The sequence below is a fragment of the Odontesthes bonariensis genome, chromosome 16 (genome assembly GCF_027942865.1).
Source record: "Odontesthes bonariensis isolate fOdoBon6 chromosome 16, fOdoBon6.hap1, whole genome shotgun sequence".
NCBI lineage: Eukaryota > Metazoa > Chordata > Actinopteri > Atheriniformes > Atherinopsidae > Odontesthes > Odontesthes bonariensis.
The window spans coordinates 3,728,956-3,753,073 of record NC_134521.1 but is presented as its reverse complement, the minus strand read 5'-3'; the positions used below and the strand labels follow the sequence as shown (position 1 = coordinate 3,753,073).

At 40.8% G+C, this 24,118-nt stretch overlaps 1 protein-coding gene across 1 annotated transcript in view; it reads right to left on the bottom strand.

The window, feature by feature from the left end:
• tmem132e (transmembrane protein 132E) overlaps positions 1-24,118 on the bottom strand; it is a 462,444-nt gene that overhangs the window by 381,640 nt on the left and 56,686 nt on the right. The window lies entirely within an intron of this gene.

Genomic DNA, 24,118 nt, shown 5'->3' with positions numbered 1-24,118 from the left:
TGAGAACTTAAGTTAATTGCATCCTCGTCAAAATCCAGAGAACTACTTTCTGTGCAGTCACTCCACAAGTTCATTTGCTGCTTCATTTCTGACAAGTGAGACTAATATTTGCTGATCCAGGCACTTTAAGTTACAGACCGCATTGAAGGGCGCAAACAAAAAGATCCCGTCTCTACACATGGTGAGAATGTAGATGTCTCTAACTGGATTCTCAGAGAAGATGAACGATTAATACTTAAGTGAAACACATTTTCTTTTTTACTGAATGGCAGACCTAGATAAGGTAGGTCATCTTTACAGTTTGCTGCATCTCTGCAGCATATCTATGAGGGGTCAGAGCAGATAAAAACAGCTTCAAATCCCCACCAGAGGAGATGCAAAGAAGCTGGCCGATATAATCAGAGAGGTGTGTAAAGAACATTAGAGAGGGCATTGGTGGTGAAGCTGCACCATGTCAATCTCCATTAATCCTAAAGACCAAAAGACTCTATGGCATAAACACATTCACATGTTACATCATGTCTTAATGGGTTAAAAAGGGAGGGGGCGTCTATGTTCAATATTTAAACTGCGAGTTGGTAATCCAAGATTGTGCTGGGAGTTGTAGCCTGAAGGTTGCCGGTGCCGGTGCCTGTGCCTAACCGGAGGACCCGCTGGTGGACGCCAGCGGTGAGGGAAGCCGTCAAGGTGAAGAAAGAGACCTTGCGACCATCCAGTCTACATGTGTTTTGTAGACTTGGAAAAGGCCTACGACCTTCTGTGGGAGCTGCTGAGGGAGAATGGGGTACCGGAACCTCTTTTAAGAACTATTTGGTACCTGTATAACCAAAGCAAGAGCTGTGTCCTGGCACGAAGTCAGACTCGTTTACAGTGTGTGTTGGACTCCGCCAGGGTTGCCCCTTGTCACCAATCCTGTTTGTAATTTTCATGGACAGGATCTAAAGGCGTAGTCGTGGAAAGGAGAGTGTCTGGTTTGGGTACCCTCAGGTTCGCATCGCTGCTTTTTGCGGATGATGTGGTTCTCTTGGCTTCTTAAAGCCAGGACATTCAGCACACTGAGTGGCTAATGGCGCTTTTCCACCAGCTCGCTTCGGCTCGGCTCAGCGCGCTATTGCGTGTTTCCACTAGCACGCCGTACCTGCAACCGGCAGGATTTTTCCTATCACCTCAGCCCTGGTTCCAAGCGGGCCGAAGCGTTACTAAAACGTGACGTCAGCTGACTGCCTTCCACTGATTGGGCGATGAGTGTCGTCACTGCAAGCGTCATAACGCGGATAATAAAAGCTAGCATTAGCAACCGTTAGCTTACCTCCAAACGTCGTCTTTTTGAAGCTCGTAACAAAACTCTCCGGTACTTTTCAATACCGTTTTGTCTGGCGGCCAGGAGTCTTCTCTGGCTCTCTTCTCTTGCCTTCTGTGCGACAAAAAGCCGCAGGGTGAGCAGCAACACGCGCAGCCGTGTTACGACGACCCCGCCCACGTCCAGGAGGCACGAAGTGTAATAGAAACACAACCAAACCGAGCTGTGTAGAGGTAGTGGAAAAGCGCCATAAGTGTGAAGCACCCTGAATAAAGGTCAGGTCTTCCAAATCCGAGGTCATGGTTCTCAACTGGAAAAAGGTGGAATGCTCCCTCCGGGTTGGGGATGAGTCCTTGCCTTAGGCGAAGGAGTTTAAGTATCTGGGTATCTTGTTCACGAGTGATGGCAGGTTGGAGCGAGAGATGGACAGAAGGATTGGGGCTTTGTCAGCGGTAATGAGGGCGATGCTCCGGTCTGTTGTGGTACAGAAGGAGTTGAGCCAACAGGTCCATCTTTGTTCCAACCCTAACCTATGGTCACGAGACCTGGATAGTGACGAAAAGAACGAGATTGTGGATAGAAGCGGATAGAATGGGTTTCCTTTGGAGGGCGGCTGGGCTCAGCCTTAGAGATAGGGTGAGGTGCTCGGTCATCCAGACGGAACTCGGAGTAGAGACGCTGCACCTAAGCTCCTTCCACACATGGTTCGAGCATCTGGTTAGGATGCCCTCCTGGTCCCCTCCCTTTGGAGGTTTTCAGAGCACCTCCTACTGGGAGGAGGCCTCGGGGAAGACCCAGGACTCACTGGGGGGATTATATGTCCTTTCTGCCGTGTTAACACCTCGGGATCCCCCAGGAGGAGCTGGAGAGTGTCGCTGGGGAGAGCAGTGTCTGGGTTTCTCTCCTGGATCAGTTGCCTCTGCGACTCGACTTCAGATGAGTGGATGAAATGGATGGATGGATGGTAATCCAAAGCCTGGATGTGGTTGTTGCAGTGTGTTTAAAAGCAACTTTCTCCCCAGACGAGTAGACACAGCATGGGCCTTTTTCCTCGCCACTTGTTCTTGATGTAGGTTTGGTCAGGGCGTTTTGAAGTCACTTCACAAATGCTGCCCTTTCTCTTTTACATAGTTGACACTACTTTTTATCTGTTGTTGATATGTTGCCTATATTCCTAACTTAAATAGAGTTCTTTAGTCTTCTGCATCACCTCCACATTGGAGTAGTTTGTCTTTGCAGTGGACAAGCTGTAAGCCAACTGTCTGAAAAAATATTTTTCGTTCTTTGAAAAGGTTCCCAAGACTAAAAGTTCCAGGTACTTTGATTGCATACTGCAATCGCATTGCACTGACATAGTCAAGCGATAGCATACACATGCTGGAACTGTAGTTCATTATATATTCCAGTCGTATTTCTGGCCACCTGATTACAGCCAAGTCTAATAATCATATTCCTTTTAAAAAGCAAAAATGCCTGGCTATTATTTTTATTTTTTTCTTTCAATGTGGTTGGGTGAAGTATGAGAGGCCTATTTTTACATACAGTAAACCAAAGAAGGCGCACTCTCAGTTTGGAGAAGCAAGTGGTTGAACCAAGCTAACAGCGACTCAGAACGGGGACATCAGGAGAGCAAATTGTCAGCATCTAAAGCAACTCAAACCTTAACAAATTTTGTGTCAGTTCAACTACTTATATTGTGAGGTTTTACACTGCTTCACATATGCACATCATTGCCACTGATCAGCTTTGACTGACATGTATGCCCATCTTATCCAGACACAACAACTGCTCTTCTCCCTTTACACCAATGACTCCACCTCCACGGACCCCTTTGTGAAGCTGCTGAAGTTTGCTGACGACACCTCTGTCATCGGTCTTATCTATGACGAAGACGAGTCAGCAAATAGACAGCAAGTGGATCAGCTGGTGCTCTGGTGCAGTCAGACCAATCTGATGCCCCTCACAGTCCTCAGCAGCCCTGTGGCCACCGTGGAGAGCTTCAGATTCCTGGGCACAATTATCTCTCAAGATCTAAAGTGGGAACAGAACATCAGTTCCATCCTCAAAAAGGCCTAGCAGCGGATGCACTTTATTCGGCTCTTAAGGAAATACGGCCTGCCCCAGGAGCTGCTGCTGCAGTTCTATACTACAGTCATCGAGTCCGTCCTGTGCACCTCCATCACTTTTTGGTTCGTAGCTGCAACCAAGAAGGACAGAACAAGGCTGCGGCGTACTTTATGGACTGCAAAGCACATTATCGGAGCCCCTCTGCCCTCTATCTAGGACCTGTACTGCTCCAGAACTCGGAAGAGGGCAGGGAACATTGAACTGCTTCCGTCTGGCAGGCGCCTCAGAGTCCTCCAGACCAGGACTAAAGGCTGATTTATGGTCGGAAACCAGGTCGTCTGCGTATGTGTCGCAGTTAACGCAGACATGCTCCCCCCCCTACGCAGACACTCTGGTGCACCTCCCCAAAATTGTAACTCACCGCAGACAGTGCCGCAGACATCGCCGCAGGGAGGAGAGAAAGGAGGCCTCTGATTGGTCAACTCTACATTCCGCTCTACACTATGCGTATTTCCGGTTTGCTAACCGGCTAATGGTAACGCTAACCGTGACGATTCTTTCGCCTCTCTGCCAGCTCCAGTAGTAGCAATATTTCTTCTATGTCTAGATCGATCAGCTGCATCTCAATCAAAGTGCGTATTTGTCCAGTCGCCACCCACCACACCCACAATCCTAGCTTGTTCGTGATTGTCCCTCTTGCGTTGTGGTGTGGGATTAACATAGCGCAGACAGCTCTTCAAAAGTAGGCATAAATCAAAAATAACTGCGTCGTGTCTGCGACAAGCTCACTGCGACACACTGCTGCGAAGTATACACAGCCCTTATCCAGGACACAGTGACAGTCTGTCACTTACAGTTTTCATGTATATACAAAACAATTTTTATTTCCTTTTTAATATTATTCATGACAAATGCATGTGAGAGACAACAACTGCCGGCAAAGAATCCCTTGTATGTGCCTACGTACTTGGCGAATTAAAGCCAATTCTGATCAAAGTAGAAAGGAAAAAACTAAAAATGTGTAATTATGCCACTTATAAATCTATTGAGACCAAAAGCAGTTGCAGAATTTGGCTTGCTCACCTGAAATGTGGGAACAGTAGTGATCAGTAAGGGCAGATCTGTTTTATCAACAGATGCTTTAACAAAATGCTCGTCCAAAACAATAACAAAAAGAAATAAAAATCACTGCGAATGTGGAATCACCTTAATGCAGCAGGCAAAGTGTTGACATCTAAATGAAGTGCCATAACATATACTTCTGAAGGGAAAAATCCACACCTCTTAAAACACAATTTAATGGAGGTTTATGTTAAAGCAAGGGAGTGCAGTGAAATCTAAGGCAAGGCAAGGCAATTTTATTTATAGAGCACAATTCGTACACAAGGTAATTCAAAGTGCTTTACAGCTACATAAAATCACAAGAAGGCAATAAAATCATTAAAAAGAAATAAAAAATAAAGAATAAAGAACCCATTAAAATAATCATTTCTTAATTAATTTAAAAGTGAAGAGTGCAGATAAAATACTTTCAGGTGTCATATGCACAGCTAAACAGAACTGTTTTCAGCCTGGATTTAAACATTGTCAGAGTTGAGGCCTGTCTCACATTTTCTGGAAGACTGTTACAGATTTTAGGAGCATAAAACTGAAACGCAGCCTCACCTTGTTTAATCTATACAATGAACAGCATATTGCTTTATTTGAACAGCCGAAAAAAGCCACATAAACACTCCATTTGGAATCTTTGCAATTGAGATGCTTAGCAGCTAATTGAGAACTTAGTCCCTTGCTTGGTGCTTGGTTGAAAGATTACAAAACACACAGAATTAGGGTTTGTGTTGAGGGACCCCATACAGTTTGTACCAATATGTGAGTCATGGTTTGCACAAAAAGTAAGTTTGTTTTTTTTCTTTTTGGAGCTAAGAAACCTAAACCAATTGCTGAAATAATGCTTGAGAGCATGTGGTGGAGCCATGTTAAAGTGTTTTGTTTCATTTTGAGCTAGAGAAGCTTCTGAAGGCTCTCTACCTTCACATCCTCACATAATGGCATTACTCTCATACTTTAAATAACACCCAGTCTTTGCACAATAACTTCAAATTATATTGTATGTCACTGCCTTCTGCACTGCTTGGAGGTTCAATCTGTCTGAAGTGAGAACTTAAGTACCTTTTTTAGGAGAAAAAATATATATTCAAATGTAAGAACAATACCAAGGAGACACTTTGATAACCCTAATCCTTTTTTCATTCGAATGCAGCTCTCAAATTCTTCCTACCTCCAAGTCTTTCACTAAGGACGAGCAAATTGTTCAAAAGACTGTTCTTAAGAAAAAAAACAGAGCAGAAGTCGTGAAAATCTATTCAGCTCTTTCTGAAGACCTACGGTGTAGCGGATGTGTTGCGGTTTCGCAACCCCACCTCCACGGCATACTCTTACTTTAGAATTAGACAGGTTGCATAGCCATTCTCCATTGGCAAACATACCCAAAACCACTTGTCATTACAGACAGAGTTTGATCTCCTGTCCACCAAACAGGCTGAATACCTGATTTCCAAATCAAGACATCGTCATTATGAGCATGGGGAAAAGTCCGGCCAAGCACATGCTCACCAGCTGCGCCAAAGAACCTCTAATCAAACCATCCCTGTAGTTAATGATGAATGTGGTATAAAATGCACTAACAATGAGAAAATCAATTCCTGTTTCAAGAAATTCTACCAATTATTACATACTTCAGATGTGCCCTCTGTCCTAGACGACTTTTTTTAATCCCTGAAAATGCCTGCTGTAAGTGTAAAACTCTCGGCTGAACTGGAAAAGGATTTTTCAGTTGAGGAGATAGTGTCAGCAATTGGTGCCATGCAAAGTGGAAAATCTCCTGGGCCAGACAGTTTCCCAACCGAATTTTTCAAAAAGTTTTCCGACCATTGTTAGTGTTTGAAGAATCTTTAGTCACCAATTCCTTGCCCTAAGTATGCGTAAAGCAGTCATCTCTTTATTACTTAAAAATAATTAAAAAATCCCCTAATTGCAGCTCATACCGCCCTGTCTTGCTGCTGAATACAGACGCAAAGATTGTTGCCAAAATTTTGGCGTGTTGTCTGGAAAACATTATTTCATCCGACCAGACAGGATTTATAAAAAATAATAATAATAAAAAAAATTATTTTAAAATAAAAAAAAAAAAAGATGATATATTAAAATATATATATTACAGAGATCTCGCACGATGGGTGGTATGGCACTTCCAAATTGTATGTATTACAACTGGGCTGCCAATATAAGAGCCTTGTTGTATTGGTTGAGAGATGATAGCTCGGATGCTAATAGTGCTGAATGGACAGGGCATGCATCGGATCTTCCTTCCCAGCTCTATTTTGTTCCAAATTACCTTTGGAACAGCCTATCTTAGCCTTCACTACTAATCCAGTTGTTATCCATTCAATTAAAACCTGGAACCAGTTTAGAAGGACCTTTAATCTCACTGTTCTTTCACTTGCTACAACATTGATAAAGAATCATATGTTTGTTCCGTCAATAATGGATGAAGCTTCTAATGTCTGGGCAAGAAGTGGAATAGGTACACTATCTGACCTCTACATTCAAAATAAGTTTGCCTCTTGTGGAGTTACAACAGAAATAAGGTATATGGTAGTAATAATAATAATAATATGGTCTTCACAAATCACACTTCTACAGGTATTTGCAGCTTCCAACTCGAACTTTTACCGACTGAGTCCTCCAGAATCTCTGCTTCAAACAATTTTAAAATGCAAAGTTAACATGAAAAAAATAATGGGCAGAATTTATACATTACTCAATACACATAACATGAACAGTCTGGATAACCTTAAAATAAAGTGGGAAACTGACCTAGATTAAACAATTTCAGAGGAAATATGGCAAAAAAAAATTTCAGCGAAATTATTCTTCCTCTGTATGCCTCAGACACACTGTGGTTCAATTCAAAATAGTCCACCGTATTGATTGGACCAAAGATAGATTGTCTAGGATTAAGACGGGTATGGACCCTACATGTGATCAATGAAGACAAGCTACTGCCACATTACTGCACATGTTTTGGTCGTGCGCTATGCTTTTGGCATTCTATCTTTGAGGCATTCTCCGAATTATGTGGGAAAACAGTGCACCCATCTCCTCTGATATCACTATTTGGGGTGGCTCTGCTGGGTGCCACTTTTTCTGGGAACCACCTGGGCGTGATGGCCTTCTGCTCTTTGTTGGCCAGGAGACTTGTCCTGTTGAAATGGAATGCTTTGGGATGGGATGCTTTCCCCCCAACATATGGCCAGTGGATTAGGGAGGTCATGAGTCATGTTCATTTAGAAAAAATAAGATATTCTGTAAGAGGGACCACCAGGAAATTCTATGTCATTTGGCAGCCATTTATTTCCTTTTTTAGAAGGCTTGGCAGCTATTAACATATCTATGTAACTTAAATGTATATATGTACCTGTTTGTTTTTTAGGGTTTTTTCGTTTTGTTTGTGATGGTTTTCTTTTTTATTTACCTAGTTTGTGTATGTGTCGATATCTGAATGTATTGAAATTTGCTTGAGGTCCAGTACATGTGGGTGGGGGGGCATTGGGAGGTTTATTTGAATGGGCAGAAACTAGACATGATTGTCTTATGTGTGAATTGTATTTGTTTGTTATATTTGGAAAAAAAAACAGCCATTCAGATAAGATAAGCCAATAGAGCTGTGAATGAAAGATAAGTATAATCCACATGTCTTGGGGGAAGAGTTCCCACAGAATCCCAGTAGGCTGACCTGAAGTCGAAGCTTCCTGGAATGCTAAAAGCTACAAGTGATCAAAGGACACCAGCTCATGGCTTCACGATACAGGGCAGATAATTTGTACAAAGTGAAGCGGAGGTATTTGTCCACTGAAGTTACTTGTCTTAGATTAAGAATAATTAAATCTTTGCATGTTCCAAGCAAGGAAGCCTAATTACACATTAAGCCAGCATGGTGCAGTCCCAATCATAGGAGGTAAAGATGGGGATTTCTCCGTGCTGATTCCCATACAAAACACGCTTCCCTTGCGAAAGCGCGTTTGGAAGGGAGTTTAACTGAAGCTGACAACACGGGCACCTGTCTTCAAGATGGCAAATAGCAGAATAGGAGAGATACGGGACACCTGCTGTGTGACGAGCAACAGAGAGCCGGGAGGAAGCTCTTCATCGGATTGAAAGCAAAGGCAAAGCGGCAGCATCAATGGAACTCCGGGGCTACATCTTTCCGAAAAAAGAAACAAACAGGAGGAACGATATGTGTTTTCAGATCAAACACATAACAGACTTAGAAAGCTGGTGGATTAAAAAGCTTTTAAGCCAAATGATGACAAATGCATCAATCGACCTGTTTTATTGAAAAGGGAAAGCTAGCAGGCATGTATTACTTGCCAAGAAAGTGATCATGCATCACTCATGCATTCACTTTTTTATTTCGATCTTTTTTTTCCTTTTGGATGACACGCTGTTCCACCCTGACAGCCACGTGTCACAGTCTTCTGAAGGAGAACAGTTTCAACTGAGTGTCAAACTTGGCAAAACTAAGACAGAATGTCAGCTACACATTCATTCATGTTCCTTTGCACACAGTTATGCCACCGTCTTCTAATGCCCAATAGTAAGGGCGCATTGTAAATTGTCAAGGCATGAACAGCTCTTGTAAAACTTTCTCTGACATGGGAAATGGGAATATGAAACAGAGAGCGTTCATAAATATGCAGCGAGTGTTCTTTGCACTGACGTTGTCTGTGTTTTCTCATACAGATGTCATGTCATTTCACATCTGATGGGGCTATTTAAAGCATGATATGACACCTCTGAAAAAAGTGTAACAAAAAGCCCTGCAGAGCAGCACAGTCAGAACACAACATCACATTCTAATCAGGCCATCCAGCTCTAAAAGCACGTGTTGTTTTTAAATGGCCTTTACAGTTCAAACAGAGTACAAAATAGATGAAACAATATGGGATGCAGTGGGATGAACAGGTGAAGGAGGGGATGGTATCACATAGATAAGACACAGAGTTAACATAGTTACCTTTGTCCCACAATAGGAGCAGAGACTCTGAGACATGTAAGATGGGTTAACGTTAAAAAATGACTAAATTGAATAAAAAATTGAACTGTAATGAAAATAATGTAATGAATATATAATATATTATGTCTACACAAAAACTACTGTGTTACTGTATCCTGTGTCTAATTTGTTTTACTTTCAAGTGTTTTTTAATTGTTTTTTAACATTTCTGATAGTTGCATCTTCTTGGATTTTGATGGGCTGTATGGTAGCCTGTAGAGACAGACATTTTCTATACCTACTTAATCTAACTCAGTCCATCACAGGGCAAGTCCAAGGGACAATTTAGAGTCACCAATTAACCTAATATGCCCCTTTAAAAACAACACAGTTGACTGTGCACAGATATAAATGCAAAGGGAAACAACAAAACCATAAAAATAATAAGAAAATTTGAGGTACTATACTTTTCAAGAGTAGGATTATCTGTGAATTTCCCCATTGTGGGACAACAAAAGCTAATCTAATCTAATCTAACCTAACTAAAACTAGTAAAAGTACTTTCAGGTGTTTCTACTGGAGTGAAAGGAGGAGAGCCAACAGTAGGTGGATTGATAACCACAATGTTGGCAGAATGTAGGAAGTGTACCGTGCCCTGAAGCTATGGGTCCTTTTGAAGTCAGTACTACGGTTTTGGATTAAGTAATATTTGAAAGAGAGCTGTGGAAAGTGTGCTGGAAGAGCATCAGATAACTGTGGTAGGCAGCAGCAGGAAGTTGGCTTTGTGAGATGACTGCAATCGAGTACGACAAGATTGTGTCGTCAAAAATATAGAAGCCCTGCAAACAGCACTAATAGTACAAGTACTCTATGACTAAACATTTCCTTTGCAACTAATTAGGCATTTATCATTCTTGTCGACATAGTCTAATGCGTCTTGTTCAGAAAGAGCCATGACTAACATATATCTTAAAAGGACTATCGTGATGAACCAAATGAATCCAATCCATTAAGTAAATTTATAAAACATAACTGGCAAATACGTTACAATGATCCAAAATGTCAGTTGCAATCCATCAATTTTCTGCTCAAATTAAAGAGGGGAGATTGGCATTGTTCAAAATTTACTTCAAACTCCAGAGCAGTTTTCTCTTTGAACAGCATTTTCATTCTCTTTCATGTGGAACAACCCTCCTCTGGGGTAGAAAATTGAAATTTCAACAGCAGCAAATCACTGCCATCCTTTGCTGCGCCTCTTCATTTCCTCGTCTAAAATAATACAGTAATGTGACAAAGTGAATTGAATGCAGAGAATGGACTCGTACGGGATAACTCGCAGATTTCACATTGAATTTAGCAGACAGCAAAACACAAAACGTTATACAAGTCCAGCTATCAATACCAGGGTGCTGTAAAGGGCTCATAGGTTCCATTTATAGATAACTCATTTAACATGACAAATATGTTATTGACTCTTCTCCTCATAAAGAAAGCCCTGACGATGGTAAAATATGGTGAGCGTCACACGGTTGGACCGACACAGCAGAAAAATGGCTCTCTTCTCTTGACCTCTAATTCACAGCATGTGGGAGATTGAACTATCGGCAAAACAGAAGCAGTGTGTAAAAAAGGAGCAAAAGTGGGAGACTCGGGAGGAGGACAGTGCCACCTCCTCTCTCTAGATTAGATGATATCTTGTTTCGCGTTCCTGTCAAGCCATGCCACCCAACAGCAGGAGCTTTCAGTAGCTGTAGAAATAAAACTGTGTACTGTCAAATGTCCTTATCTCCAAACTTGTTCTGGGTAAGGGTTAAGGTGCACGCCAACATAACGTGTTGAGTTTCAGGTGGTCATTCATGCAGGGAGATCACACGTTGCATGTTATCGATGTCACATAAATAAAACTCGTCATTACCTTGTGTTACCATATATTACCCCACCAACCGTGAAATCAAGCACCGCCACTGCCGCCTTTTGCCGACATATTGTCAGTATAATAGCCAGCCCACTTTGGTCAAAAGGTCAGAGACCGCTGTTTTACTGCAACATCATGACAGATATCGATAAATTTGGTAAAAAAATTCTGTCTTATAGGTCCCTTACGGGTGTGTAGAAAGGTCAGCCAATCTTTGTATTTGGGCCAAATGCCAAAACTGGACCGAAACTGAAACTGGACGTTACCTAAGTTAGCTTCAGGGACAGGGAAAGAAAGATGTTACAGCCAATGAACTGACATTGTGGGTGGGGGGGGGGGGCATTTGTGCACACAGTGGAGGTGCATGTTAGCAGGGCAGAAATGCTTAGTCTCAGTCAGCGAAAGTTGAGATGGTATTTGGTATTACTGGTGACGGTGATGAATCTCTCTCTCATATCATCTAAAAACGTGGGTGAGAAAGGTAGAATAAATGTGACGAGAGAAGAGTGACAACAAACCATTAAAATCTCATTTACACTGTTTTAATTAAATTCTATGTAAATTCAACAGTTTAAAAGCTCTTTAAAAAAAAAAAAAACTATTTTTCATGACGTACCTAATTCCTTATAAAAACACATAAACAGTTCTTGCATGTTTGGAACACATTCCAGCAGACATCCAACAGCTGCTGCATTGTTCTCAGCTGTGATAACTCTTTGCACAGATGAGAGCTACTGCTTTGGTGGCACCTCACAGCTCATCTGTTAATAATACACCTTTCTGTACAAACAGGAGGTCGAATACACTGGTTAATCAAATAAAACACGAGCAAACAAACTGTAAACATAACAGAACCGTACATAGCCACCCAGTAAAACGTCAATAAATAGGGCTGAAACTGATGAGGAACATCACTGACACACCCACTTAGGATGCTGCGATATAAGCACGGCTGTCTTTGCATCAATCAAAATAAGGGACTGAAAATCGGCCCTCTGTAGACTGTAGTTAAGTAGACTTTAGTGTTGTGTATGAAAGTAAAGATGTAAGCACAAGCCTCAGAAATGGTGACACGGGAATGACACATTCTACACTCGACTCGTCTTTGAAAGAGTTGCCGGACTGACATCGGTGTGGAACCGTGATGCAGTGAATGTGACTGAGGTTATAAGGGCTCTGCTGCCATCTGTGTCTGAAAGCAAACATCCACAATGATCTGTTCTTCCATTCTGTTATTGTCATCAAGTCCTTTACTAAAACCAGCAATTCATGGCTCCTTGAATACTTTCTGACCTTTTTCTGTATCACTCAACACCAAAAGTGTTCCTCGAAGACATGAAAGCTCAATAGCCACTACTCATCTCGGAAGGTTTTGTAATAGTGCGTTTGCTTTTCTTTCCTTCAAGAATAAATGCTTCAGAGCAAAGTTTAAACAAAAACTGATCAATAGCAACGCGGTTAGAGACACCAGATGTGGGATTCACAGAACATGTTGGATCAATGATGCTGCGGCATCGACATCTTATTTACAACGGTTGGGTAGCAAAGATCACAAGGCAGCGGCAGTTCTAAAAACAAAAAAAAAAAACACAGAGCGAACTTATTAAGTTAGAACTAAAGCTGAAGGTGTCCTTTTTTTTTATCTCCTGCCCTTTTCCAAATAATTGCAACATATGTGAAAGAGATACTCAGCACCTGTTTGTTCCTTTATCTTCAAGACAGGCTTCTATGATTGTGATACACGGCGTGCAAAAAATAAAGCAACCCGGTCGATGAACTAGAAAGACCAAAATGTGAAGCACAAAATATAAAAATCCTGAAACAGGCAGGAACGGAGACAATGAATATGGCATAGGTAGGTCAATCAATACTAACAGGATTCAGCAGGAAGCACAGACCTTTGATGTTAGTCACCTTTTCAAATTGTGCCATTAGATGAAAAGCTTGTCCCTTCCGGCTTTCACTCAGTGACTACATCCTGCTAATTCAAATGAAAAACCGTGAAAAGAAATTAAATGAAATTAAAAAAAAAAAGACTCTTACTGACCTATTGTTGAACTCTGTTTTACACTTTTAAAAGGAACACAAACCTGCAGACATTGGCACAAGGATCAGATCTCAATGAGTTGAGCCAAATAAAAGCTTTCCTTTCTGTAAAAGCCCCCTCGTGGTAAGCTGAATAGTTTGTGCTCCTTCAAAATGGGGTCCTGATTCCATGTGTTGTGGCCACACTGAACACTGACAGAAAATGCCCTCCTGTCTGTCTTTATACTTTTACTTGACTTCTTTGAAAAAAAAATGTTGGGTTATAAATGGTAAGAAAATGTGTTCGGACTTAGGAATTTGTCATATTTGTACAATAAGCTGTTAATAATATGAACTGTTACCTTGTAATTAAGGTTGGTAATTCAGATAAGGAAAGAATAAAACCAAACAGGTGTGTAATGAAGGTAATGTTCATTACTGACTTTTGGTCTTGGAGGTCACATGAGTAATATGTTAAATAACGAGGCACAAACAAATTGTCATGTGTTTATTGAATGTGTGTATTGACAACATGTGGGTGTGCAGGTCCTGTGTTGCCCTCAGCGAGGAATGAGGGGGGACCAGGCCTGTTCGTTAGTAGCCTGAAGGCTCTGTGATAAGTGTACATTTAGCTAAAGGATGTGATAAACTGTGACTGTGCTGTCTGGTAATTGAAATACATGTGTGAAGTCACTCACCTATGTCTCCTCTCCAGGGTGCTCAGGCAAAAGAGTCCCTACATTCAGTCTCCAGCATTTGAAGGTTCCGGGTCATACCATGTGCTGATTGGTGTAGGGGGGAGTGCACCAGAATTAGTTAGGGGAAGTCTTTTTTTAGATTTAGTACTACGGTTTAGACATGCTAGGAAGTATAATTGATTGATTTTATAATAGAGGGTAAATGTATTTTAAGGTTTTTGTGTGTTGTTCTTATGGGGATGTGTAATGGGAGGAGCAGGAATCCCCCAGGGGTTTGGTTGGTAGAGCCAGAGTAGGATATAAGGCTGCCAGTTGTACCACACTCGATAGAGCTTTCCTATTGCTAGTAATGCTGCTAGGACCACAGTGCTCCTGGTCTGCAGTATGTGTCTATGTCAAAGTCTGTCTGCTGTGAATGTTGGTGAATAAAACACCCGGTTGGGTCATCACTACCTCTGCCTCAAGCCTCCTACCTTTGCGTATCCAGCCGCTACATGCCCATCCTAACAAGGTGAAAGACGTCTTCAGGTTGACCACCTATGCTGGTCACCCTCACCCAGTATGTTTATTCGTATGAATCCCTGTTAGTATGACTTGAAAACCATAGAGCGTTAAATGTTGCGGCTACAAGGAATTGTGGGTGAGAATTATCTCTTCTCCTTTCATAAAGGATAGTCCAGTGTTTCCTGAGCTAAAAGAAATACTATAAGGCAGCAATGCAACTCTTGTTTGTTTTGTTTTTTAATTTAGTGAAGCTCTTATCTTGGCTGCTACTGAGTCATTTCACTAAGTTAGGGACCTTCTCCAGGAAAAAGAAAAAAAACAGGAAATTGGAGCAGTGATGTCAATTTCACTTCCTGTTTCTCAGTTTCGCTGCTCATTTCAATCTAGATTTGGAGAAAGTTGTGTATTTTTTTTCACTTTTTCACAAAACGTGTTCGGTGGAAAATCTGATATGGTTGAAAATGTGGCAGAAGTTGACAAATGAAGTGTACTTGATCGAAGGATTGTACCACATTTGAGAAAAAAAATTGGATATCTTAAATTTCGATGCATGTAATCCAACTATCATGTGAATCAACCGCTAACAGACTGACTGATGTTACTCAGAACAACAATCGAAATAGCAACTCATACCCAGCACTGCAGCTAGGTGCCCTGCTCGCCACTTTAAAATGTCTGACTGCTGTGATGCGACAGTGGCCCAGAAGAAACAAAGAGTGTTTTTTGTTTGTTTTTATTTTATAGTCGCCATAGTTTTGCCATTTTTAGTTTATACCGCTGCATCATGTCACTACATCGTACACATCAAACTTTTAAAAACAACAAGACCGAACCCCTGCTGTGTTAACGGCCCTAATAATTTGCTAATTAAAAGTCGACTTTTTCCTCTAAAACCAAACAAACTGACAAACAATTCAATGAAAAGGGAGGAGACGGGGTCCAATTGCATGTTGAGGAATTCTTAAATGCTCCAATCAGGTAAAATAATGTTTTTTAAACACTCAAAGTAATTGAAGTAATATGTCTCAATCTATCAGTGTTGTTAAATTAAAGCCATGATAAAAAATCTTTCATTTGCTGATTCTCTTACAATGCCCAACCTTTCTTACTCTATGTTAATTCAAACAAAAGTCTGATTGGTTGCAACTTCAATTGACACACAGACATCTTGGAACTTTAACAGCAATCTTATGAACAGAGGTCAGCTGGTAGATGAAGGTTTGGTGACCAAAAAGTTAAGATGTTAAGCAATTAAATATTGTTCTGCAAAGTTTAAAGGGGAACTGCTTGGAAGAATTAACATTGTACAACTTTTTTGTTTACTTAACTATCTCCAAAGAAAATGAGCACAGTTTTAGAAGATGGTAACAACCAAGGCCCAAACAGATCAGCTCTGTGTACTGTTTAAAATATTGTCACAACTTCATTATAAAGCGGTACAAGAGTTTTGAAACTTGTTTGACATTATTCATTTTATAAGGCCCATAAACTGATAACAACAGAACAATCACAACTATTGACATATGCTGTTTAGGTCAGATCGCCCAAGAATTGATGCCAGAGAGTGCCATCAGTCTGTCAAAACAGTTTGATTGTGTCTACTGTGGCTCTGTCGCCTGAAAATGTCAGAAATTTTAAAGGACCCCATTGATCTAACCATTTCAGCAAGAGAGAAGTATTCTAGGTCAGTTATTTGATATACTTCAAAAGAGTAAGCTGTCAGAACCTAGCTGTTCACAGCATGACTTAATACAATATTTCTTCGCTTGCCTACAGTGGGATGTTATTTGATCTCTTTAACTTTTCCCCACGTCCTAACTTTACTAATACAAGAGAAATTAGTTCCTGTCATGATTTAAAAAATGATTTACATGGCAACTCATTTTGTTGTGTCTATTTGCTGTTCGTGTAATTCACTGTATCGGTGTCCAAATATAGACACGAGAGGCTTTTTTTTTTTTTTTTTTAATCCAAGTGTAACGCCAGCCTCTCAATCTGTGCTTTTTAAAAAATACCATTTTTTGTTTTTCTCTTTGTGGCCAGCACTTAAGCTATTTATACAACTGATTGGAAATACAGCTTTCTTTAATGCTCCATAATTTCGATTAGATTCATCTTTCATTGCAGTTTTTCTACCAATAGTATCTACGCTCCAAATGATGCACTTATCAAGCCACTGAGGGAATGGATTCCCCTGCTCTATGAAACATACATTTTCACCGGGCACGCTTCCCCAGACTTGTTTTGGAATCTGTACATCTTGTTAATGCAGATCAGTTAGCATTTATTCATATCCTATCCTGCTGAGTTTAACTGTCTCCAAACAACAAAGGCCTGCTGAACAACAGGCATTTCAGCAGCCAGATGTTCTGCCGTAATCAGCACAGCACAGTCAACATAGCCACTTACCCTGATGAGTTAATTAATTAAACAAATTAATAGATTAATCATAGGATTTTTCAATGTCATGCGTACTTGTCTGAACAGAATTCATGAAAAAAGCAGTAAAAAGAAAACACAACAGACAGAATATGCAAATAAAAGCAGCAAAATGCCACAAACTCTCAGCAGCTCACCCAGTCTGACAGAGAATATGTGCCATAACCAGTACTGTCAGCGTGACGCATCTCATGTATTATTTTCCAGCCCTGCTCATAACAACGTGTCTACACACAGATGACATCATGACAAAACAAGTCGTGCCTCCCGAAACCCCAAATACCCAGCGGGACATTAAACATGGATCATGTCCTCAAAGTAGGCCACCGCAGCTCCAGAAACCTCCAGAATAACTCTTCATACCGATGCCTCCGCACTTCAGCTCTTCGTGATGGAAATGTGAGAGATTTCTGCCAATGTGTATGTAGTCTGTGGGGCAGCAAACTCATTTTTTTGAGCAACACAGCCGTGTCTGGAAAAGGTTCCAAGTTGGTAAATCACCTGCCTTCACTTGTCTCTTGGCTACTCAACTGCCACAACTTATTATGTATTGTATCCATGACTTTTACTTTTTAACTGCCACAAACTGGAGAGCATCCCTTTAGAAGTAGGTTTACAAGTAATCGAGGAGTAATGATCGTGTTGTACAGGGGTCGGCAACCCGCATGCAGCTCTTTCATCCCTCTGCTGCGACCCCCTGGGGCTTTGGAAAATAATTAATCATTAAATATTTTTAATTATTTTAGAGTGTTTCATTTAAATTTATTTCATCTTGGTTTCTTTGAATGTTATTGTACATTTAAAGATTACGGTGATCTTGTAATGTTAAAAATATATCCCGTTTAATTTTTTTTGCCGCTCTGAATATGCGTCAGAACCGCTGATGTGCGACACGTCATTTATTGAATGGCTTTTCCGTCTCCCGGTAGGCCAACCCTGAATAAATCCAAGAAGAGGAAAGTTTCTGAAGAAGACGGAACGTTTAATGCCACATGGGCAGATTAATTTGTTTACCTGGTTTGCCGGTCTGCGTAATATGTGGGGAGAAATGTGCAGACAACAAAAAGTCAAATGCTGCAAGAAATTTCCAGAAGAGACACTCAGCCTTTGCTGAAAAATATTTCATCACAGTTCAAAACGTCTTTTCTTGCATGCAGAAATAAAATGTTGTTTTCTCTGTAGCAGTTCATTGATTTCATAAAATGCAACACACTTTTGTTTTTTTTCATACACAGCATAAAGGTCAAAAAAACGATGCAGCGTCATCTTAATTTTAGATGTCAAAAGGGCTCTCAGGCTCCGGGTGTTTTTCTTTTATGTGTGAAACGGATCCAAATGATTTCGTTGGGTGTTTAAGGTGATCTAGTAATTAAAGGAGAATTCCGGCCATTTTACAAACATATCCCATCTGTTGGAGACCCAGGGAAGTTTGCCAAAGGCGAAACCGCGAGAAATTTTCATGCCCGCTGCGCAAAGTTGTCCGATTGCGCTGATTTCCATGAAAGCGGGCTCTATCGGGCAAGCGTTTAACCTTTCCTGAGGCTGCTTTCATGGAAATCAGCGCAATTGGACAACTTTGCGCAGCGGGCATGAAAATTTCTCGCGGTTTTCCCTGTGGCAAACTTCCCTGGGTCTCCAACAGATGGGATATGTTTGTAAAATGGCTGGAATTCTCCTTTAAAGGTGCTTGTAGGGCTTTTGTAGGAATAGATGACAACTACTACTCCATCCCCACAAGAAAAGGTATAACTGACATGACAGCATGCTGGGGAAGGGACAAATGGTCGGGCCAAGACTGGGGACGACTGGTCCATGGTGTTAAAGGGGAAGTTCAGTTTTCTTTTTTTAAACCTGGACCTTGTTTCTGGCATAAAATACGTTCATCTACTCACCGATAACAGTTTAGTGAAAGTCGGCGTCCTTCGGAAGATATTTAGATCACTCGAGATCTGAGAGTTTGTGGCATTTTGCTGTTTTATTTACATATTCTGTCTGTTGTGTTTTTTACTGCCGTTTTCATGAATTCTTGTTTAGACATACGCATGACATTGAAAGATCCTATAATTAATGCATTCATTTGTTTAATTCATCAGGGTAAGTGGCTATGTTGACTGTGCTGTGCTGATTACGGCAGAACATCTGGCTGCTGAAATGACTGATGTTCATCAGGCCTTTGTTGTTTGGAGACGGTTAAACTCAGTAGGATAGAGAACATTTAAATAAATGCACAATGATCTGCATTAACAAGATGTACAGATTCGAAAAAACAAGTCTGGGGAAGCGTGCCCGGTGTGGTAGCTGGTTTCCATATTTGAAAAAATATTTGGAAACCATTCCCAATGAAACAGAAAATGTATGTTTCATAGAGCAGGGGAATCCATTCCTTCAGTGGTTTGATAAGTGCATCATTTGGAGCGTAGATACTATTGGTAGAAAAACTGCAATGAAAGATTAATCTAATAGAAATCATGCAGCATTAAGGAAAGCTGTATTTTTAATCGGTTGTGTAAATAACTTAAGTGCTGGCCACAAAGAGGAGTTTATTTAGAGGATAGTGGTGTGAAAACTGAAAAATAAAAATTCAAGACAGATAACCCGCCCGAAATATGTAAAGCATTGACAAAATGCTCTGCTTCCGTTTAAGAACAGCAATGTGCATGAGCAAACAGCTCTTTCTCAGGTTTCACAGCTTACTCCTTTTGTGCCACTGAACGAGCGGAACGAGAGACGTCAGCCTGCAGCAAGGGAACATTATCGCAGAGCTATACTGACAAGTGTCAAAAATAATTTGGGGGGAAATCCTACAATGGGCTTCTTTATGAAAAGGAAAAAAAAAATACTACAAAAGGGACTGAAAAGCCTTCTTTAGGCTTCTTCTGTCATTAAATTCAGCAAAGTCGTGAAATCCAGTGGTAAAGTTGCCAAGTAGACAACGATGAGGTGAACTGAAGCGTGAAGTTCAAAGCTGAGTGAAACGAGCTTTCGGCACCAAAGCTCAGATGTTGTTTACAGTACATGAAGGCCTGTCAGGATATTATTCTATTTAGACAACACCATGTTCAACAAATAATTGCTATAATCACTCTTCCTGTCATTTGAAGGTGATTGATAACACATAAAATGAGTCTTTTTCTCCATTTTTTTTCCCCATTGAAATTAATGCTAGTATAAATCTTGCAGTAAGAACACATGTAAGAACACATGGGCAGAAGTATTTAACTAACTTTCTGAAGTCCTCTTGAAGTCATCTTTGAAATGTTTGTGTTTTCACCACAGCTGACCATGCACATCCAGATTTCCTTTGCTCCATGATCGCTTCCTACAAAGGAATTCCTCAGAAAAAGTCATCTTCATGTCACAGGCAGATTAGCAGAAAAAAATTTGATATAACAGCAGAATGTGATTAAAAATTATTTTACTTTTTTCCCCCTTCTCTTCATTTGGTTGTATTTAATCAATACATTTTTTTTTCAACAATCCATCTGAACTAGTCCCCCTTTACACCCATCACCCAATTAAAGTGTGAGCTGCCATTTTGAAGCCTCAACTTCAGCATTTGCAACACAATTAACAAAACTAATATTACAAGGATTTTTAACCAAACACTAAATCCTACTTTCAACGACTACTGCAGTCTCTAAATTATTCTCAAAAGAGCACACATTTGCAAATCAGGTGTGGTCTCAAGATCACCTGATGCAACCAATCAAGGGCTTCAGGTGTGCTTGAGATAGACCACCTCAAATACCTGGACTGTTGATGGTGATGTGTCATTGCATGTTACAAATATAGCTAAGTCAAGAGAATTGTCCAAAAAGTTTAGAGAAGGGATCATTGCCTTACACAAACAAGTACAATTATACAAAAAGACAGCAAAGGCACCCAAAGATACAGTTGGAAGCATAGCTTGCAAGTTTAAAGTTAAAGAAACAGTGACTACACAACCTGGAAGAGGAAGCTGTAACTGGTTGAGTCGTAAGGAGGCTGGTGGTCAAAAACACACATATACACTATATTGCCAAAAGTATTCGCTCATCTGCCTTCACACGCATATGAATTTAAGTGACATCCCATTCTTAATCCATAGGGTTCGATATGACGTCGGCCCACCCTTTGCAGTTGTATGACAGCTTCAACTCTTCTGGGGCAAGCTTTGCACAAGGAGCTTTAGTAGTGTGTTTATGGCAATCTTTGACCATTCTTCCAGAAGCACATTTGTGGGGTCAGACACTGATGTTGGAAGAGAAGGCCTGGCTCGCAGTCTCTGCTCTAATTCTACTGGTTGAGGTCAGGACTCTGTGCAGGCCAGTCAAGTTCTTCCGCACCAAACTCGCTCATCCATGTCTTTATGGACCTTGTTTTGTGCACTGGTGCGCAGTCATCGCTGTCATTTTACGTGGCATACCACTTTGTATGTGTGTATATATATATATGTATACACACACATATATATGGATTCACACTGAATTAAACACTACTGAACCAATTCTACAACCAAGAGCGGACTGGCCATTGGGAGTACCAGGAGATTTCCTGGTGGGCCAATAAACAATTGGGTTTTTAAGTAGGGTTAAAATAAGGATGAATGACATGATGCAGTTTAAATCTATTGGTTTGTGAACAGGCGTTGGATATTGTGTGATTACCGGTCCAAGTTGTGTCAGTGGGTGATTTCAGGAAGGGGATATTTTTTATCATTGTTGGCTATGGTCTTGTCTGTCACTAACTTGTAGCCAAATAACTTTGGTCCAAGTGAGTTCGTCCCAACCTCTCTCTAGTGCTCCTGTCAATCATTCAGATAATCCAGAATAGCATCAGAGAAGTCATGGACAAAATATTTCTGACAAAAACATAAAGATGGTGCAGAGAATTTAAGAGATGAAAAAAGAAAAAGAAAGCGCTTGAGGCAGGTGCATCAAAATGCCAAACAGTCACCAACTTTTCTCTTGGTGCTGTTGCTACTTCCGCCATCAAATGTGGAGATGGCAGGAAGGATGCTGGTGGCAGTGCTGGAGGTGACATGCAGGGTGAAACAGATGACAGGGATGAGGGCAACCATCAAAGTAAAGAAAAAGCAGCCAAGTCAGCAGCAGGATTACTATTGCAACAACACATCATCAGTAGGGTGAAGCTAACCTGTCTTACGATGGTCTAAACCCAGCTCACGTTCCCAATTAGTGGGTGAACAATCCAATGCTTGGTGAATTCTGCTTTGGCTTAGAACCAGAAGGGAGAAAGTTTCCAGGTGTAATGAAACAAAAACCTTTTAAATGATGATCCTTATCCTCATCCTACTGTAACATCTGCTTACCCGAATCACTTGTGCCTGCCTTGCATAATGGTAAAGCCACTCCTAAGCAGTACTTTAAAGGCTAAATAGATGCAACATCTTGAAGGAGCATAAAAAAAGCATACAAATGTGAAGATATTAGATGCTTTGAAATGAAGCACCACAGGGAAATGTGGAACAGTTTGGCCTTGCATAAAAATGCTGCAAAAACAAAGCTGACGATCCCACTACAGTCTCAATGCTGAGGGCATAAAGGCAGCATTTACAGATTATGTCTCTATTTCACTTAAGTGGTACCTCATCACACCTGCCCTCTTGCTTACTCGTTTTTAGAGAATGGCAGATGACAGACTGCACATTAACCTGGAAAAGTGGGTGACATGCACCTAAACAAATAGACCAACTCAGAACAAACTTAATCACACACACTTTGAAGAGCACCACAACACTCATACACTGTACTTTCAAAGACCAAGATAATGTATTCCACTAAAGCAAAGCAGTTCGGCTCATCAGTTCAGGCGTGACTTTAATGTATAATCTCAGTTTCTTGATTTTCTTCTCTCTCGCTGGCAGTTCAGACGGCAGCTGGAGTCTCTGAATCCCAAGACGGCTTCAAAGCACTGAACAGACTGGCCTCTTGAGATAGGTTGCTGTTTCACAACACACTGGATACCATGTCACACTCCCTGCGGCAAGCGTGGAAACACGCTTCCGCTCTGCCTGTTTAACCATGCTAAATCGTGTTCCACTCCTGGCTGTTTTGACACTTCAGTAATTAACCCATTTCCCCCTTTCTATTTGTGGCTCAAAATACTATCACCATCACGTTACATTGCTTTCTGTAATGCCACACTCCACCTGACATGGCCCATGGGAATTTTTTTAAGCCACACTTCTGCATTCGGGTTACTTAATACCTGGTGAGAGCAAGAAAGCTTCTGTGGAGAGGAAAATGCAGTTCAGAGTAGTGACAGAACAACTGAACAGTCATATTCAATACAACTTTCCGAACAAGCGAAATGATCACCAGAATCTCTTATACACACACACACATAAATATATGTATTTGGTGTTGATTATAAATATTGTTTCTGGAAAAAAATTAGCAACATCCAAGCAAAAGACTGAATTTCTTCTGACAGACATAACTCAGGGCGTATTAATATGATTTTATTCCTAATGCAGATGTCTCATGCCATTTCACACCAGCGTGTTGGCCCACAAAGATTGCAGGCTCATTGGTCCCCTCGTTACTGTACCTAAGCTTCTTAAGAATGAAACAGTAGGGGAGTATTATAATGGACATGTACATAACCATCAAGAAATAAATACTTCCTCATTTAGCTTAATAACTGAACAGTCTTTCAAAGTGTCACATGAGTATTTCTTTGTTCATAACTGAAAACTGCAAAAGCTGGAAAAAAATTGAACTACCTGCCAGTCAATAAATAATTGGCTGTTGTATGCAAGCAGACTGAGGCATCCCGCAGGGAAGCCCTCATTAAAAAAACAAGGCAGATTTGTGGCATCATAACGCATCAAATGAAACCTACTTTCAAAGTAAAAGTTTTGAATTCGTGCATTAGGACTAAGTAACTATTCAATAGGCATCCTGAGTTCTCTGAGCATGTATTTTTGATTCTTTGCTTATACTGTTTTCTGCTGTCTTCTATATTAATATATGTATATATACATAGACATAATACATATACAGGGTTGGGGAGTAACGGATTACATGTAACGGTGTTACGGTAAAAGGATACAAAATAAAAGTAACTGTAATCCGTTACAGTACAAGCAAAAAAGATGTACTCAGATT